This window comes from Schistocerca gregaria, chromosome 8, assembly GCF_023897955.1.
Source record: "Schistocerca gregaria isolate iqSchGreg1 chromosome 8, iqSchGreg1.2, whole genome shotgun sequence".
NCBI lineage: Eukaryota > Metazoa > Arthropoda > Insecta > Orthoptera > Acrididae > Schistocerca > Schistocerca gregaria.
Genome location: NC_064927.1, coordinates 331803165 through 331824783, shown reverse-complemented (window position 1 = coordinate 331824783; position 21619 = coordinate 331803165).

Here is a 21619-nt window from a genome sequence, read left to right as displayed (position 1 = left end):
TTTTATCAAAGTCGGAAACGCGATGGTACGCATTTCTCTTCCTTAAACGAGGGATCACAATAACGTTTCACCAGACAACGCCCGTCAACTGCTGTTTGTGTATGAGAAATCGGTTGGAAACTTTCCTCATATCAGCATGTTCTAGGTGTCGCCACCGGCGCCAACCTTGTGTGAATGCTCTGAAAAGCTAATCATTTGCATATCACAGCATCTTCTTCCTGTTGGTTAAATTTCGCGTGTGTAGCACGTCATCTTCGTGGTGTAGAAATTTTAATGGTCAGTAGTGTATGTTTCTTAGCACCCTGTTCTTTCTAACCATATTTTTCTTTTTGGAATGGTAGAATATAGTTGCTTGATGGCGTCGCAGTTTTTGCGCCATATTCCGAATTCACGTGTATGAAGTCAGATAAAACGATTAGTGTTCCGGTTAGTGTCGTGTGTCGATCCCCAGCTGTTCACTTTGTCCACCGTAAAGCCCATGTAAGTGGAAGTGTTTCTCAAATAAAAATGTGTGTGTGACGTTTCTTTAGTCATTTTTTTTCTTGTTATGTTAAGATTGAATAAATCTATTCTCATTTAGATCACAACTTATCCCTGACTTCTGATTAACAGTACCTTCCTATTTCATTATTAAAGTCTAGATTTGAAACGTCAGTAGAAGGTTTTCATTTATCACTGGTGGAAATTCGTGCGAGCCGAGCGAAAATCTGTAAGGAGAATACAAGTGTTTATTCAAGTAATGGAACAGTCAGATGAATTCAAACATGACCATAATCCTCTTGAAGCTGATCCACATGAAAGACAACGCTGCTCGAGAACGTCGATATCGTAATACTCAAGTGCCCTTTTACGAGCGATACTCGACGTCTGGGGCCAATGCCGCTGGCATCAGGTTACAATGCTTACAGAAGCTAGAAAACCAAGCTCTACAAGTATCTCTTCAGCTCTCGCAGGGCTATCTCGGCCGGCTCACGCTATGCTGGGCACATCAGCTCCTGCAATGCAATAGCATTTTAAAAATCTGCTACGCCGGTAACAGCCATTTGAAACGCAAATTAATCGCTTACAGCAACGACAATTACGTCTAAGGAACCAAAGATTAGCAGGTAATGCTACTAACGAAAAACGCAACGTGTTAAAGCGTTAACCCAGACTGGAAGAGAAGGTATTCCAGAGATTATACTCGAAGCAGCAGCAACATATGAAAGATTACTTAAAACCGCGACTACAAAAGAGAACATGGAGAAAGTGGTAACTGTAATGGTCGATCGGCGTTAAAAAGGTGTGCAGAGTAACTAATGCCACTAGAATGTTAAGGAAAAGAGCACGGTACCTTTTAATTGAATAACTCGTCGCGCAGTATGGTTACCGCATTTGTTGGGTATTGTGGAGAACTAGTTTCTCCGTAAGTTTGTGCGGATTTACAAAGAATCCAGCTGAATTTGTAAGCCGATTTAGTGCTGCGGATTAGTTAAAGTCGACGAACAAGCGTCCTGCACAAAAAAGACGAAACTGATTTTATTTACGTGAGGGTTATGTCCAGTGTTTTATGTGAAGTGAAAGGAATGCTTCTCTTTATCTACCTTGCAAAACTTAAAACAAATATGTGAGAGACAGAAAAAATTGCAAAAGAAAAGAAATTATCTTTCATCGTTACTGAGTACCTTTGTTTCAATTTGTTTGTGGGCCACATTGCATATTCTAGGCAATTGACCTCAACTTAAGTGTTGTAAACCTTTTCTAGAAACCAGCAATACACGCATTTCCCGTCTCCTTCCTAAAATTGTGTGGAGCTTATTCCTCTCGGTCAGTTCAAAGGCTGCGCCGAAAAATGTTGTCACCAACAATACAAGATGGCAACAAATTTTCTTTCCTTTTTTTTAGCTGAAAACGGACTAAAACCCTCCAAATATCTTCTCGTTGTCAGTGACACAAAGATTTCTCTTCAAAAATGTCTTCTTCAAAGTATTCCTCTGTACTCGATGGATCGTACAGAAGTTTTGAACACCTTGACGTTCTTCATTACCTATAGTATTTCCTACACTATGTGATCAAAACTATGCGGGAACTCCCAAAAACATCCGTTTTTCATATCAGGTGCATTGTGATGCCACCTATTGCCAGGTACTCCATATCAGCGACCTCAGTAGTCATTAGACCTCGTCAGAGAGCAGAATGGGGCGCTTCACGGGACTCGCGGACTCTTAACGTGGTCGGGTGATTGGGTGTCACTTGTGTCATACGTCTGTACGCCAGATTTCCAGACTTCTAAACGTCCCTAGGTCCACTTTTTCAGATATGATAGTGGAAACGTGTAGGGACACGTACAGTCCAAAAGCGACCTTGTCTGCTGACTGACAGAAACCACCGAAAGTTGAAGAGGGTTGTAATGTGTAATAGGCAGACGTCTATCCAGACCATCACCCAGGAACTCCAAACTGCATCAGCATCCACTGCAAGTACTATGACAGTTGGGAGTGAGGTGAGAAAACTTGTATTTCGTGGTCGAGCGGCTGCTCATGAGCCACACATCACGCAGGTAAATGCCAAACAACGCCTCACTTGGTGTAAGGAGCGTAAACATTGTAAGATTGAACAGTAGAAAACGTAGTGTGGACTGACGAATCACGGTACAGAATGTGGCAATCCGATGGCAGGGTATGGGTAAGGCGACTACCCGGTGAACGTCATCTGCAGCGTGTGAAGTGCCAACAGTAAAATTTGGAGGCGGTGGTGTTATGATGTGGTCGTGTTTTTCATGGAGGAGGCTTGCACCTTGTTTCGCATGGAACTATCACAGCACAGGCCCACATTAATGTTTTAATCACCTTCTTGCTTCCCACTATTAAGGAGCAATTCGGGGATGGCGATTGCATCTTTCAACACGTGTCCACAATGCACTGCCCTTGGGCGACTGGTTACACGACAATAACATCCCTGTAATGGACTGGTCTGCATAGAGTCCCGACCTGAATCCTATAGAAAACCTTTGGAATGTTTTGCAACGCCAACTTCGTGCCAGGACTCACCGACTGGCATTGATACCTCTCCTCAGTGCAGCACTACGTGAAGAATGGGCTGCCATTCCCCAAGAAACCTTCCAGCACCTGACTGAACGTATGCCTCGGAGAGTGTAAGCTGTCACCAAGGCTAAGGGTGGGCCAACACCATACAGATGGAGGGCGCCACGAACATGTAAGTCATTTTCAGTATTTTTGATCACATATTTATGTGTCACACAGATCCCTCGATTGACTCCCTCCTTTGCTCTTATGCATGCACGCCATCGATATATGGAAAAAATAAATCATTTTTGTTATAATAATAATGGTTATTTATTATCATTAGATAATTAATATATTTATTATTAATTATTATTTTTTTTACTGCGATTCATCGCTTATTGTATAAGCTACGATGAAGAAGTTTCAGTTCGATGCCATATGGTCCAGAATCGGTATGCCAGTCAGACGAAATATCCCTGAGCATAGAGGCAATCAACCCACCGACGCTCCAGGTTCAAGAAAACCGTTTGGTAAAACACCGTAGCCTGCTGTGAGAAGAAGACCGTAACTGCCTGCCGCACATCCTCGTCCAACAGGAATCGTCTCCCTTTCAAGGCCATTTTTAAGGGACCGAAGGCGTGATAATCGCATGGGGAGAGATCAGAACTACAGGACGAGTGCTCGAATGTCTAACACTTCAGTTGGAATTCTGTTTTGCGATACTTTCTATTTCGGTACGTACTTTATGACGAAGCAGCAGCATGGAACATAGCGCGCCATATCACAGCGCTAGCCTTCCACACACCGACACACATGCTGTCCCCAACACACTCTTCATACTCCAACGGATGTCCACCGGTAATTTCTCATCAGCATCCAAGAAAGAAATAACAGATCGTTGATCCTGTTTGGACGCATTTGATGATAATGTCACCATAATTCACATGCCCGCATTTTCTGCACGCACGTAGGGAAAACATGAAGTCACACTGATACCACACCTGAATGTCGGTTCTTATATACAGGCATCGAAGCAGCAATTTTAGAGGTTTCCTATTCACTCAAGATCTACTGTTGCCACAGTTCAAATTTAATATATGAAATGTGTACGTTTACAGGTCAATATGAATTGGTTCAAATGGCTCTGAGCACTATGGGACTTACCATCTGAGGTCATGAGTCCCCTAGAACTTAGAACTACTTAAACCTAACTAACCTAAGGACATCACGCACATCCACACCCGAGGAAGCATTCGAAACTGCGACCGCAGCGATCCAGACTGAAGTGCCTAGAACCGCTGAGCCACCAAGGCCGGTGATCAATATCACAAGCGATTTTTAGGTACCAGTTATCGGCCTGTACTGCAACACACACGTTATTATCTGGTGTAGCACCCATGGGTGGCAATTCTGGCGCTGACTATGGCATTCAGTCGATCGTACAGATGGCGAATACTGTTCTGAGATACGTTACGCCACTCTTGCTCGTCATGTTCACGTAGTTCTGTAAGAGTTGTTGGTTGACGAGTCGCATCGAATCCCACACGTGGTCGATTGGAGAAAAGTCAAGAGATCGTGCTGGCCATGCTCGTGCTGGTTAATTTGCCTCCGATTAAGCAGTCGTCGACATGGACATTTGTCGCTAAGTAACCACTCTTTCAGCAGAATTATATTACAAGCACTTAACTTGTTACGAAAATTTCTAATACTTACGTGAAGTGAGACACTACCTTCGCTCAGAAGGTTTCAAAACAATAGACAATATACTAAGAGACGACAATATTCCAGAATTCGAATCGAGAGCAGCTGCCAACATGAGTAACGTAGAAGTAAATATCCTCGGAGTAGTGAAGCTAGTTAAATCACTTAATAAATGCAAGTCTTCTGGTCCAGACTGTATACCAATTAGGTTCCTTTCAGAGTATGCTGATGGATTAGCTCCATACTTAACAATCATATACAACCGTTCGCTCGACGAAAGATCCGTACCCAAAGACTGGAAAGTTGTACAGGTCACACCAATATTCAAGAAAGGTAGTAGGAGTAATCCACTAAATTACAGGCCCATATCGTTAACGTCGATATGCAGCAGGATTTTAGAACATACATTGTGTTCGAACGTTATGAATTGGTTGATTGGTCGTTTCGGCGAAGGAGACCAGACAGCTAGGTCATCGGTCTCATCGGATTAGGGAAGGACGGGGAAGGAAGTCAGCGGTGCCCTTTGAAAGGAACCATCCCGGCATTTGCCTGGAGCGATTTAGGGAAATCACGGAAAACCTAAATCAGGATGGCCGGACGCGGGATTGAACCGTCGCCCTCCCGACGTAATGAATTACCTCGAAGAAAACTGTCTATTGACACACAGTCCACATGGGTTTAGTAAACATCGTTCTTGTGAAACACGACTAGCTCTTTATGCACATGAAGTATGCTATTGACAAGGGATTTCAGATCTATTCCGTATTTCTGGATTTCCGGAAGGCTTTTGACACTGTACCACACAAGCTGCTCGTAGTGAAATTGCGTGCTTATGGAATATCGTTTCAGTTATGTGACTGGATCTGTGATTTCCTGTTAGAGACGTCACAGTTCGTTGTAATTGACGGAAAGTCATGGAGTAAAACAGAAGCGATTTCTGGAGTTCCCCAAGGTAGTGTTGCAGGCTCTTTGCTGTCCCTTATCTATATACACGATTTGGGAGACAATCTGAGCAGCCGTCTTCGGTTGTTTGCAGATGACGCTGTCGTTTATCGACTAATAAAGTCATCAGAAGATCAAAAAAACTGAAAAACGATTTAGAAGAAATATCGAAATGGTGCGAAAAGTGGCAGTTGACCTTAAATATCGAAAAGTGTGAGGCCATCCACATGAGTGCTTAAAGAAACGCGTTAAACTTCGGTTACTCGATAAATCAGTCTAATCTAAAAGCCGTAAATTCAACTAAATACCTAGGAATTGCAATTACTAACAACTTAAATTGAAAGGAACACACAGAACATGTTGTGGGGAAGGCTAACCAAAGACTGAGTTTCATTGTCAGGACACTTAGAAAATGTAGCACACCTACTAAGGAGACTGCCTATGCTACGCTTGTCAGTCCTCTCTAGAATACTGTTGCGCGGTGTGGGATCCTTACCACATAGGACTGACTGAGTACATCGAAAAAATTCAAAGAAAGGCAGCACGTTTTGTATTAGCGCGAAATATGGAAGAGAGTGTCACAGATATGATACAGGGTTTGGGATGGACACCATTAAAAGAAACTCGTTTTTTGTTGCAACAGAACCTTCTCACGAAATTCCAATCACCAACTTTCTCCTCCAAATGATAAAATATTTTGTTGACACCAACTTACATAGGGAGGAACGATCACAAAGATAAAATAAGGGAAATCAGAGCTGGCACGGACAGATATAGGTGTTCATTCTTCCCGCGCGCTATACGAGATTGTAATATTAGAGAAATGTGAAGGTGGTTAGATGAACCCTCTGCCAGGCACTTAAATGTCATTTACAGAGTATCCATGTAGATGTAGATGTAGATGTAGACACGGTATTCTAGCCCCTTCAGATGACTGGTTAACTGAAGAAGTTTCGAGTGACACCTTCATGTATCTGACACTGCACGGACCCACAAATTAAAATGGCCGTTATATCAGCACTTGGCCCTACACTTAACGCCAGTATGACTTTGAGTGCATGCCCCCTACAATATGTTTAAATTTTAATGGCCAGCATTTTCAAAAGACTTACATCTTAATAAAATGAGGCTGAGAAGTACATGTGTCTCGACAGTTCCATCTGGAAGGGAAAAGTAACCTTGTTTCAGGGTAGATTGGTTTTGACGTGATAGATTTTTCAAAACTGAGTGGTCGTGCTGTGTAGCTGGCGTCGTCGAGGCAGCTCCCGTGGCGTTTGTGCGCCCCCTCAGCGGGAGCCTCTGCTTTATTTACTGTGCAGGCTGGCTTTTAAGGTGACACTTGGGTTGCCAGGGAGGAGGGAAGGGCGTCCACTGTGGGCAGCAACGGGAGCGCGCTGGGGGCGTGACCCTTAACTCGAGCGTGGCACCAGCGGCGCTGCCTTTGTTTGTCCGCGCACGTGTCAGCTGCACGCCCGCGCCGCAAACCACCCCGCGCGGCCTGCAGCCAGCCTGATTACTCGACAGTCGAGTAGCTGCTTGGTGAGACTTGCAACTGTCTCCGTTCAAGCGGTTATCAATTTAATGGAAACAACTGATCCAGAAAGAATACGGCGTTGCATCATGTTTAGCGTATCGCGCAGCTGTGGCTCATCGTGGAAAAGATTAGTACAGCTCGCCATCATTTTCGACAGTAAATTCGCACCGCAGTGCCGCCCGATCAACGATGGGCCAAATACTAAATAGGTGTCAAATTCGTGTATTTGCACATTTTTGTAACATGGTGGTGGCAGGGAGGTGTGAGCGTTGGGATCACTTATTCACGTTTGCTTGAATAAACTGAAAACCGTGGCTTCTAGGGAAAATGTTTCTCCGTACAAAATTGAACTACGTCAAGTTTCCTTCAAGAAAGATAATTTTAGTTTCTTCTCTTGGATTAATTGTTCCTGGGCTGCGAGGTATGGAAAAATCCCAGATTATTAATAACAGTGTCTTAATAATATGAAATTAATTTTTTATTGTAGAAGGAAATGGCTTAGGAACAAATTTTAAATGTATGTACCATGTCCAAGTACAGCAGAGCGGTATCAGGAGAAAAACTGTGGCCGGCCGCTGTGGCCGAACGGTTCTAGGCGCTTCAGTCAGGAACCACGTGAATGCTACGGTCGCAGGTAAGAATCCTGCCTCGGGCATGGATGTGTGTGATGTCCTTAGGTTAGTAAGGTTTAAGTAGATCTAAGTCTAATTGATGAAATGTGTGATGAGATAAAAGAAATTATTCAGGTATTGAAGGGAGACGAAAATTTAATAGTCATGGGTGACTGGAATTCGAGAGTAGGAAAAGGGAGAGAAGGAAACACAGTAGGTGAATATCGATTGGGGCTAAGAAATGAAAGAGGAAGCCACCTGGTAGAATTTTGCGCAGAGCATAACTTAATCATAGCAAACACTTGGTTCAAGAATCGTGGAAGAAGGTTGTATACATGGAAGAACTCTGGAGATACTAAAAGGTATCAGATAGATTATACAATGGTAAGACAAAGATTTAGGAACCAGGTTTTAAATTGTAAGACATTTCCAGGGGCAGATGTGGACTCTGACCACAATCTATTGGTTATGACCTGTAGATTAAAACTGAAGAAACTGCAAAAAGGTGGGAATTTAAGCAGATGGGACGTAAATAAACTGAAAGAACCAGAGTTTGTTCAGTGTTTCAGGAAGAGCATAAGGGAAGGATTGACAGGAATTGGGGGAAAGAAATACAGTAGAAGAAGAATGGGTAGCTTTGAGGGATGAAATAGTGAAGGCAACAGAGTATCAAATAGGTACAAGGAAGAGGGCTAATAGTAACCCTTGGGTAACAGAAGAAATATTCAATTTAATTGATGAAAGGAGAAATTATAAAAATGCAGTAAAGAAGCAGGCAAAAAGGAATACAAACGTCTCAATAATGAGATCGACAGGAAGTGCAAAATGGCTAAGCAGGGATGGCTAGAGGACAAATGTAAGGATGTAGAGGCTTATCTCACTAGGAGTAAGATAGATACTGCCTACAGGAAAATTAAAGCGACCTTTGGAGAAAAGAGAACCCCTTGCATGAATATCAACAGCTCACATGGAAACCCAGTTCTAAGCAAAGAAGGGAAAGCAGAAAAGTGGAAGGAGTATACAGAGGATCTATACAAGGGCGATGAACTTGAGGACAATATTATGGAAATGGAAGAGGATGTAGATGAATATGAAATGGGAGATAGGTTCCTGCGTGAGGAGTTTGACAGAGCACTGAAAGACCTGAGTCGAAACAAGGACCCCGGAGTAGACAACATTCCATTAGAACTACTGACAGCCTTGGGAGAGCCAGTCCTGACAAAACTCTACCATCTGGTGAGCAAGATGTATGAGACAGGCGAAATACCCTCAGACTTCAAGAAGAATATAATAATTCCAATCCCAAAGAAAGCAGGTGTTGACAAATGTGAAAATTACTGAACTATCAGTTTAGTAAGTCACAGCTGCTAAACACTAACGCGTATTCTTTACAGACGAATGGAAAAACTGATAGAAGCCGACGTCGGGGAAGATCAGTTTGGATGCCATAGAAATGTTGGAGCACGTGAGGCAATACTGACTCTACGACTTATCTTAGAAGAAAGGTTAAGGAAAGGCAAACCTACATTTGTAGACTCAGAGAAAGCTTTTGACAATGTTTATTGGAATACTCTATTTCAAATTCTAAAGGTGGATGGGGTAAAATACAGGGAGCGAAAGGCTATTTACAATTTGTACACAAACCAGATGGCAGTTATAAGATTCGAGGGACATGAAAGGGAAGCAGTGGTTGGGAAGGGAGTGAAACAGGGTTGTAGCCTCTCCCCGAGGTTATTCAATCTGTATATTGAGCAAGCAGTAAAGGAAACAAAAGAAAAATTCGGAGTAGGTATTAAAATCCACAGAGAAAAAATAAAAGCATGGAGGTTCGCCGATGACATTGTAATTCTGTCAGAGACAGCAAAGGATTTTGAAGAGCAGTTGAACGGAATGGACAGTGTCTTGAAGAGAGGATATCAGATGAACATCAACAATAGCAAAACGAGGATAATGGAATGTAGTCGAATTAAGTCGGGTGTTGCTGAGGGAATTAGTTTAGTAAATGAGACACTTAAAGTAGTAAAGGAGTTTTGCTATTTGGGGAGCAAATTAACTGATGATGGTCGAAGTAGAGAGGATATAAAATGTAAACTGGCAATGACAAGGAAAACGTTTCTGAAGTAGAGAAATTTGTTAACATCGAGTATAGATTTAAATGTCAGGAAGTCGTTTCTGAAAGTATTTGTATGGAGTGTAGCCATGTATGGAAGTGAAACATGGACGACAAATAGTTTGGACAAGAAGAGAATAGAAGAAGCCTTTGAAATGTGGTGCCACGGAAGAATACTGAAGATTAGATGGGTAGATCAAGTAACTAATGAGAAAGTATTGAATAGGATTGGGAAGAAGAGGAGTTTATGGCACAAATTGATAAGAAGAAGGGATAGGTTGGTAGAACATGTTCTGAAACATCAAGGGATCACCAATTTAGTATTGGAGGGGAGTGTGGAGGGTAAAAATCGTAGAGGGAGACCAAGAGATGAATACACTAAACAGATTCAGAAGGATGTAGGCTGCAGTACGTATTGAGAGATGAAGTCGCATCAAACCAGTCTCAGGACTGAAGACCACTACACATTAACGTAGCCATTGGTGTAAAATATATCTGTCTGAATGACTGAAACCATGTGAAAACTTGGTCAAATGAAGTCTTAAAGAATTTAAATCTTAAGGGCAATGAGTGAACCATGTCTACAGTATCAAAAGTCATTTGGAACTTATGAAGCAAAAAATAGCCCGAAAGCGTGAACACTTTGCGCCTTTAGTTTATGGCTCCAGCGGAAAAAGATCACCATTCCTTTCTCGGAGATGTTATGACTTGCAAGACCAATCAACGTCCACTTGAGAGCACCATTGCAAGAAGTGCTATCGAACGAAGTATCAAAAACATCTACTATTAATCATAAAGATTAATTTTATTGTTCAAAGTATTCTTAAAAAAAGGAAGTTCATAGAAATGTGGAACCGAAACGTAATAGTTGCAGAAATTTTCAGATAACAAACAACATTTCGAAAGTACTAGTCTTTACTTTAAATCTGTACTCTGTTTTTTAAAATATAGTTTCACGCATAATTATGTGCAGCGTAATGTGCAATGTACAACGAAAATATAAGTAGCGATGTAACTGCAAAGCAGACTTTCACGTTAGCGCCCTGCAACGATGTCAGCATTGTTCAGCTCAGAGCCGTGCATTGCACAGACCGAAATCAATACAATCACACGACAGCCATTTCACGGCGTGTGACCTGAATCTTTGCCACGAAGCGCTGGTACCCTTGTTGACAACTATTCACATGTGTGAATGTCAAATACTAGTACAACTTTGCGATAAATCTTCAGTATATATGAGTTTATGAACGCAAAAAAAATTCACGTCTATTGGTTTGCCCAATTTGTGAACAAATTACGAGGCGTACATATTCGTTTCCACACCAACTTTGCTTAAAAATTACGATTTCAAAGGATTTACTACCTGAAAATTTCTGGCAATTGCTGACAACTAAGCAATAATCGTACAAAGAGAACACACAGTTTTTATTTACTTATTTTTTTTACTGACACAGAAAACATTAGATATTAGTTACAAAAGTACACTTATTATTTGTGAACTGATTTCATTGACTTTATTTATTTACTAAATTCTTCATGTCCTGGTAGCGAATAAGTTATAAATGTTCTCAGAATGCATTAGCATTTTAAAATTTTTTTAACTGTCGGAAAACAAGGGAAAACTCCTAGGTACGTATAGTTGACCAATAACACGTTAATACCATGAACGTTTGAGTGTCCTGCGCATTAAGTGCTATGATTATTAAAAGAGACAAATGTTTTTATAGCACATTTACAGGCGTGAAAGAAGGTATATGGTCATAAGATACCACTTGCCAAAAGCTCCTTTACCTGGCGGGTGATGGGTTTTTTATTTTACTGAGTGATTTTCAAACCCAAAGGGCGACATCTCAGGGAGACCAATAATTGTAGCTTACAAGATCCTCTTACTTCACGCACTGCTAAAGTGGGAATAGAGTTTCGGTATTGTATCACAAGCAAACGGAAAGGGGAGGGGGGCAACGTTTGCCCACTCCTGAAATCTGGAGGTATACACATTTCTTATTTATTACTGAATTCTCAAGCACTTCTCAAAATTATTCTCTGTGATGCTACTCATACTAAACTTACTCTGAAGAGCCTAATATCGTATAGGAACCTCCCGAGTACGCAGCAGTGCCCAACATGACGTGGCATGGACTCGACCAATTACTGTATCAGTGCTGCAGGGAACTGACACCATGAATCCTGCACAGCTGTCCATAAATCCGTAAGAGTACGAGGGGGTGGAGATATCTTATGAACACCACGTTGCAAGGCATACCAGATATGCTCAATGATTTTCATGTCTGGGGACTTTAGTATCCAGTGGAAGTGTTTAAACTCAGAACAGTTTTCCTGGAGCCACTCTGTAGCAATTTTGAACGTGTGGGGTGTCGCATTGTCCTGTTGGAATTGCGAAGTTCGTAGGAAAGCACAATGGTCAAGAACCAAGCAGGTGTTCAAGCAGGTTGCTTACGTTTGTGTCACCTGTCAGAGTCGTATCTAGGCGTATCAGGGATCCCACATCACACCAACTCTACACGACCCACACCATTACAGGTCGTCCACCAGCTTTAACAGTCCCCTGCTGACATGCAGGGTTCATGGATTTATGAGGTTGTCTCCACACCAGTACACATCCACCCACTCGATACAATCTGAAAAGAGACTCGTCCGACTAGGCATGTTTGCACTCAATAACAGTCCTATGTCGGTGTTGACGGGCCCAGACGAGGCGCAAAGCTATGTGTCGTGCAGCCATCAAGGGTACACGAGTGGGCCTTCGGCTCCGAAGCACATATCGATTATGTTTCGTTGAATGGTTCGCACGCTGACACTTGTTGATGGCCCAGCACTGAAATCTGCAGCAGTTTGCGGAAGGGTTGCACTTCCGTTAAGCTGAACGATTCTCTTCAGTTGTCGTTGGTCCCTTTCTTGCAGGATCTTTTTCCAGCCGGAGCGATGTCGGAGATTTGATATTTTACCGGATTCCTGATATTCACGCTACACTCTTGAAATGGTCATACAGGAAATTCCTCATTTCATTGCTACCTCCGAGATTCTGTGTCCCATTGGTCGTACTCCGACTACAACACCAAGTACAAATGCGGTGACATCTTAATAACGTGCCATTGTAACAGCAGTAACAGATCTAATAACATCGCCAAACACTTATCTTATATAGGCGTTGCCGACCGCAGCGGCGTACTCTGCCTTTTTACATATCTCTGTATTTGAACTTGCATGCATGTACCAGTTTCTTTAGCGCATCAGTATAGTGTTGCCAAGTGCAACGGGAAACACTTTGACTTTAGCAAGCATTAAATAACAAGGGTATATTTCAGTGTCAAGCTATTCACGGCAAATCACAACGTTTACCTAGTAGCCTACTCCGGCGGATTCGATGCTGTTTTGCAGGATTTGTGGATCCGAAACTTAACAGAGTATCGCCGAAATGGACTATCCAACCTTTCCTCGTAGAGCCCTTTTCCAGTTGCAAGAAGACCGATCGAACAGCGACCATAATTTAAAAATTTCTGCTGCCTACCTGCCCGACATCCATCCCCAGTTTCCCAAAAGCGCACGACTTCTTCCCTAGCTTCACAACAGTAGTTTACTATTTGTCGGTAGAAAATGAAAACCTCTCAAGCTTCCTGGAACTACATTTAGTTTTATACGTCAGAGAGATTCTAGTCTACGCTTAAAAACACGGCTGTATTATATTGTAGGTGTGTGTGTGTGGACAAAAATGCACCAATCAAAAAGACGAAGTAACATATTTTGCGGTAGAAGGTTCCAAAATCGGCAAACTTTCAAAGCTTCTAAGGCGTTGTCTCCAGACGTTTGGATCTTCTCAAACTGTTATAGGATGCAACATACTGCAATATGCAGAAAGAGCTGAAGTCCAATTGGTAAGGTTGCACAGTAGTTTCTGGAACTGGGGTGGACTGTCTCTCTTCATTTCTAGGCTTTTAAGAGTGAGTTTTCCGGCCAATCTGCGGGCTCTCTCTGAGGGTCCCCTTTTACTCTCCGCTCTAGAATTCCACATCATGCGAAACAAACCAAAAATGTAGCTTTCAAAACACGTTTCCTAAAAACTTTTATTATGCTAATCAACATAAAAAAGTATAGAGAAAATATGAAATAGTAAAAAATGCAATTAATTAACCAGTCGTGAAAAAAAATGTTTTACAGTATCTTAGTTGTATAAGTGGCTTTTAAAGTGTGCTTCTTTGTTCCCCGCTTTGAGGCGTATTTTATGGAAATCTTTAAATTAAGTGCATTTCTTCAGTGAATCTCTTCTATTTCAGATTTGTTATTTATAGTATCAAAACAACTTTATTATCTTATAAATAAATACAGTTTTTGTGAAAAAATTGTAACTTTATTCCGTTGTGTTGCAAAGGGAAGGAGCGTCGTTATAGAAAATGGAGATTGAGTGACGTGCATGTTTAAGTGGCTCTGGTAACTGGCGTCAGAATCCGCGAACCAGGGAATCTACATATCTACAAGAGATATGAAAGGAACTGACAGAGAAAAGACTGAGGACACTGTATCGGCACAGTTTTGTGAGGCGTCGCATTCATCTTGGCTGCACAAGAGCTCCGAAAACGGCGCCTCATGTACCAATGGGCATAAATCCCTGTGAATCAGCCAAAAATTCCATAGTATTCCAAATCAAATAATCAAATAATGGCAGCTAAAGCAACAGTATTTCCCGTCTGTGTCAGCAGTGTTACATCTGCAGCTCACTAGAGTCGCCCCCTGCACCTCCGCCCCGCACAGCCTGCCCCACCCATGCGGACGCGTATGTGCGTGAAAGACAAACTCTCAAAGCTGTGTTTGATCTTGGTACCGGAATTTACACTACTGGCCATTAAAATTGCTACACCACGAAGATGACGTCCTACAGACGTGAAATTTAACCGATAGGAAGAGGATGCCGTGATATCCAAACGTTTAGCTTTTCAGAGCATTCACACAAGGTTGACGCCGGTTGCGACAGTTACAACGGGCTGACATGAGGGAAGTTTCCAATCGATTTATCATACACAAACAGCAATTGACCGACGTTGTCTGGTGAAACGTTGTTGTGATGCCTCGTTAAGGAGGAGAAATGGGTACCATCAAAAATGGCTCTGAGCACTATGGGACTCAACTGCTGTGGTCATTAGTCCCCTAGAACTTAGAACTACTTAAACCTAACTAACCTAAGGACATCACACACATCCATGCCCGAGGCAGGATTCGAACCTGCGACCGTAGCAGTCGCACGGTTCCGGACTGCGCGCCTAGAACCGCGAGACCACCGCGGCCGGCGGGTACCATCACGTTTACGACTTTGATAAAGGTAGGATGGTGGCCTAGCGATGTTGCGTTTTATCGTATTGCGACATTGCAGCTCGCGTTGGTCGAGATCCAATAACTGTTAGCATAATATGGAATCGGTGGGTTCAGGAGGGTAATACGGAACGCCGTGCTGGATCCCAACGGCCTCGTATCACTAGCAGTCGAGCTGACAGGCATCTTATCTGCATGGCTGCAACGGATCGTGCAGCTTTGTCTCTATCCCTGAGTCAACAGATGGGGACGTTTTCAAGAAAACAACCATCTGAACGAACAGTTCGACGACGTTCGATGTTTACAGCAGCATGGACTATCAGCTCGGAGGAGACCACTGCTGCGGTTACCGTTGACGCTGCATCACAGACAGGAGCGCCTGCGATGGTGTACTCAACGACGAACCTGGGTGCACGAATGGCAATAAGTCGTTTTTTTTTCGGATGAATCCACGTTCTCTTTACAGCATCATGATGGTCGCATCCGTGTTTGGCGACATCACGGTGAACGCACATTGGAAGCGTGTTTTCGTCATAGGCATACTGGCGTATCGCCCGGCGTGATGGTATGGGGTACCATTAGTTACACGTCTCGGTCATCTATTGTTCGCACTGACGGTACTTTGCACAGTGGACGTTATATTTCAGATGTGTTGCGGCCCGTTGCTCTACCCTTCATTCGATCCCTGTGATACCCTACATTTCAGCAGGATAAAGCACGACCGCATGTTGCAGGTCCCGTACGGGCCTTTCTGGATACAGAAAATGTTCGACTGCTGCCCTAGCCAGCACATTCTCCAGGTTTCTCATCAATTGAAAACGTCTGGTCAATGGTGGCCCAGCTACTGGCTCCTCACAATACGCCAGTAACTACTCTTGATGAACTGTGGTATCGTGTTTAAGCTGCATGGGCAGTTGTACCTGGATACGCCATCCAAGCTCTGTTTGACTCAACGCCCAGGCGTATCAAGGCCGTTATTACAGCCTGAGGTGGTTGTTCTGGGTATTGATTTCTCAGTATCTATGCACCGAAATTGTTTGAAAATGTAATCACATGTCAGTTCTACTACAATATATTTGTCCAATGATTACCCTTTTATCATCTGCATTTCTTCTTGGTGTAGCAATTTTAATGGCCAGTAGTGAAGTTTGGAAAACCACCAACAAGGCTGCCGTCAGCCATAGGTGCCGAAAATCGCAGTAAGGTAAGGAGTGAAAGCATGTTGTATGTTTCAATTTGCGCATTGGCAATGGGAAGTGAGTTAGCCAGGAGATTTCATTTGCAAGTTTCACGAAACACAATTAGTTTACAGCAGCACCGTGAAATAACAAGAAATTCGAGGAGGATGATTGCTTGTGCAATGTGGCAATTGTGGCTCGTGCCGCAGCTTGAAAATGATAGCAGGGATTTCATCTTTCAAAAAAGTGTTGCCCCTCCACATTACCCCCATGAGAAGCCGCCACGCCGCTCCGACTCCGTGTTGCGGCCGCTAGCCTGCCCCACTCGAATGGCCTGTGATTTTTTCTTACGTCAAGGATAGCATTTAATTGGTTATAAACAGTCTTGGTTGCAGTTTTAGATTTTTATTTTACTTAACTACGCGTTTCGCCTTATTTAGGCATCTTCAGGTTATCTTAATTTGGTATTTCTCCGAAGGATCCTTTAGTCAGTGTAGCCTAAGGGCATCGTCGAATATATGAGGCCAACACCGCCTTCGTTAAACTCACTGGCTACACTGACTAAAGGATCTTTCTAAGAAATACCAAATTAAGATAACCTGAAGATGCCTAAATATGGCGAAATGCGTAGTTAGAAAAAATAAAAAAATAAAATTGCAACCGAGACTGTTTTTAACCAATACTGTTAAGCACTGCTTTGCTGTATGCCACATATGAATTGCAAGAATGTCAAAGATAGCGTTTATATTCCACCACTACCACATAACCTCAAAGTCTTCAGAAGCTACATAGCAGCAGCTGTTCTTACGGTCAGACCTCATACACTGGGTTGGGTATGGACAGAACTGCATTATCTGCTAACTGTGTGGCATGTGCCGAACGGAGGACTCATTGTGTGTTTGTCTTCCACATACGATGTCATCTGTTGCTTTGTTCCTGGCCCCTTATCTGTACCAATTTTTTGAAATGTTTCATGCACTTTATAATTATGTAAATGTCTGTTAGAATAGCTAAGAATTTCTTAGCATATCGGAGCAACTTTCCCCATATACTCCAATTAAAGGTAGAGTGGTTTCTTTGTTCCACTATGGATACATGTGCAGTAACTGAAAGCCTCTTGTTTAAGTTCTATCCGATTGTCTCCTTTGTATTCAAACTTCTTAATTTACTTAAATTACTTAATGCAGCTGAACCATCTAAAACTGCAGCGTGAAACTGCTTAATGCAACTGAACCATCTAAAACTACTGAGTGAAATTGAACTTACTGTCACTTTGCTTGTTTTTATCATTTCATTTCTGACCTACAGAATTCTTCCCTGACAAATACAGTTCAAAGTATTTCTATTCATTTATTACGCACAATATACAACGATAACTCAATCTGACTATTAGTTAACACAAAAGACTAGGCCTGAATTAGGAGCAAGCCCAACAATAACCCATATATTTCATAACTCACTTACCTCACAGAAAATCTTCATTCCACGAACTACAGGGATATAGCAAGCACCAATACAGCCAGCTAAATAAAAGATAAAAGTACTGTAGGTTAGCAAAGGAAAGATTTTGTTGCAGATCAAACAATGTATATAGCAGATTTTCCTTAATCATGTGACATCCAGTTCAAAAATTGTATAATCGTCTATAGTATTACATTTCCATGACGGACACACGGCCGTCTTCTGTGACCGATCGGTTCTAGGCGCTTCAGTCTGGATCCGCGCTACTGCTAGAGTCGCAGGTTCGAATCCTGCCTCGGGCATGGATGTGTGTGATGTCCTTAGGTTAGTTATGTTTAAATAGTTTTAAGTCTAGGGGACTGATGACCTCGGATGTTAAGTCCCATATTGCTTAGAGCCATTTGAACCATTTTTGAACGGACACACGTCCAGACCGTCCACTCGCGCTAACACATCAGACCTCTAACCCCTATCACTGCTAACTATAAACTTCCAACCTCCATCACTGCTGGCTGTTAAGTCCCACCTGCCATAACTGCTGGCTATTCACTTCCAACTTCCATCACTTCTGACTATTGACTTCCAACTGCGAGTCCGACCAGCCACGGAGTCTCTTACAGAGGGCACACAGTGCTGTCAGAGTTATTAATGCAGGGAATCGCGCTGCCTACATACATATAAACGGGCTACTTATAGTATGGCCGTGCTTTTGGTGAGGTCCTGACTTCCAGATTGTGTTATCAGAAACCAACAGGACTTTTAGTTGGCTTGCACAGGTAGGTTTCAGGCAACCCCTAGAGGGAAATAGCACCAGAGTTATCATGCGTAACCATGAAAAATTCCATGCAGGGAAGCAGTCTAGCAGTCAATGGGTCCTACTTCGGAGCCGTCGCTCGAGCCAGCAAGTAAGTGCACAGCGAATCAAACTGCGTCTAAGAAGGGCTTTCGTGATGGTCGTAGCTGACGCCCCCGGGTGCATGCCAGTTTACAATTGCTCATCGTGTGATTGCCAGTGATTACTCATCTGATGTGAAGGGAAGAACTGATTGCTAGTAACTTTTTGTATGACCGTCCTTGTGGCAGGAGGTCTCTGGGACGACGGCCGTTTACTATTCTGACAAAATAAAACACCTACAGCTGTTCTTATGATTTTATTTTATTTCCCAGTAATGCTGGCAACTGGCGTGATTTATGTAGGGATCATATCAACCCGTACCGCTTACCGCATCAACAAGACTGAAAATGACGCATTGAAGCGTTGAAACTGGTTGCAACAAATTAAAAAAAAAAAAAAAAGAATCATAAGAACGGCTGTAAGTGTTTTATTTTGTCAGGATTGCTAGTAAGTCTCCATGTGAGTTTGATTCTATCCCATTGTCAGCTTCACCAGCTTCCCGCAAGATACACAGGGTGTTTGGAAATTCACGCTAAAAACTTCTAGGGCCTGTAGAGGGGAAGGAGTAAAGAATATTTTGAGTTGGAATCCATGCCGGAAATGTACCGTTTCCATGCTACAACCATTTGAAAACATGTTGATAACGCGACCACTTTTGCAAGTAACTGACTAATGTGACCCAGTACATCACTTGTTTTACACTTCCAGTCATCAACAGCCAAATAAATTGCTCGTGTACTCATCGAAGAGTTCTCTTCAACATCACACAGTGCGGCCTCTTCCAATTTTGATGTGGAGTGTCTCATTCAAGGTGCCTTTTATCGAAGGCGTTGCATAATTGTGGCGGACAGATTACGTGACGCAGTCGGACATTGTGAATAACGATCTTCATAAATGCGACAAGCAGCTCTTCCATTACTGTAAGCTTCACCATTCAGAAGGATCATATCGCTGTATTCTGCCAATGTGTACTCAACCACGTTGCTCTAACACTTACAGACAGGCGCGAACCAGGTCAGAGAGGAAGGACCGACGTCAGCGGATTCGACATAACTATCCCCAACTATGACTAACGTGTTGCTTCCCTACCCAGCAAACAAGTTTTCAAACGGCTGTACATTTCCAGAAGTGGGTTCCTATACAAAATATTATGTACTCACTCCCCTATACCAGTCCTAGCAATTTGTAATGCGAATTACAGAACATCCTAAACGTAGTCTGTGACTGAGCGGTTCTAGGCGCTTCTGCCCGAAACCGCGATGCTGCTACGGTCGCAGGTTCGAATCCTGCTTCAGGCATAGATGTGTGTGATATCCTTATGTTAGTTACGATTAAGTAGTTCTAAGTCTATGGGGCTGATGACCTCAGATGTTAAGTTCCATAGTGCTTAGAGGCATTTGTACCTAAACGTAGCGGGTAGGAACGTAGTGGTTGACGCAGTGAAGAGGAACTGAAATAATATTGATCGTGCTGAGCCCATAGCCGACACCAACGTTAATGATTAATAAAAATCTCCTCATCTGTATTATTAAACGTTTAATTGTTATGAACGGTTTTCTTCTTTGAACATCATCACGGTGCCGAGCTGTGTTTATATCATGACATTAGCACTCTCGGCAATCTGAATGTGTTCAAAGAACGAAATCGGTCATAACACATTAAATGTGTAATAATGCACATGAGGCGGTTCTTATTGAACATTAAAACGTAAATAAATTTACCACATGCTTCAGCTGCAATCTTACCAAAATTTTGGAAATCGATTTAAAAATTTCACAAACACACACACAAGAATAAAAAGCATAAAATAATAATTTAAACAAAAAAAACTTTCTAGCATAATGTGTTCTTAAAATGTACTGAAAACCCCGACAAATATTCCCAACCCCATACAGGTAGTCCTGAAAATTAGTGCTCGTCAATTTTTGGTAGTTAAGACAATACTTGCGAATTTCAAACAAAAGACTAGGAAGCACTGTAAGGAATGTAGAAAGTAGATGTCAATGAGAAGAATCACACAACAGATGTCATATCGTTGCCAGTTCAATAAATTGATTTAGATGAACTATTCATGCACCAATTATCTACGCCATGCTCCTCACACTTTTCGTTTTAAATTTTACAAGTATTGCCATAGCTATTAAAAATTCACAAGCACAGGTTTTCAGGATTATCTGTATGTGGATAAGAACCTGTATGTGGCTAGAAGAAATTATGTTATACATTTTACTCTACTTAAAAAACGTCTCATATTAAAAATTGTTTTATTTAAATAATTATTTAGTGTTCATTCCTTAGGAAATAGTGGCTAGTAGTCACATCTGTGTCTTATGTTCTACAACCACTGTTCTGCGCCTCTGCTGTATCTACGTTGGTCTTCCAGATACTCATCCTGGGGTTATGGTACGCGGCTTCTAATATTATTGGGATTTCCGTAGTATGAAAGCTGTGAGTACCCTTGGAAAGGCATTCACCTATCTGTATATTAAATGATCAACTTATGAGATGAGAGCTATTCTTTGAAAGACATTTGTTTTATGTAATTTACGTAACTGTAAAGATGCGCATCTAGCGCGGACGCTAATACATCGATTGCACAGTCAAAGAAACATTTTAACAGAAGCCGAACTGAACGTTCCGCTTCGATCTAAATAAAAGATGATAGTAAAAACCTTTGTAGATCTTCAGATTTTATCGTACTTCTGCTTGCAATGTGAAAGCGTAAAGAAGGTCGTCTTTAAGCCATAAAAGTGAGCGGTCTTGCCAGCGTGCAGACAATAGCTGTTAATTTATAAAATTCAACTAATTTATGTTCGATACTGTAAATTGGCAAGGTATTGTTATGAAGGTGTTGAACGGT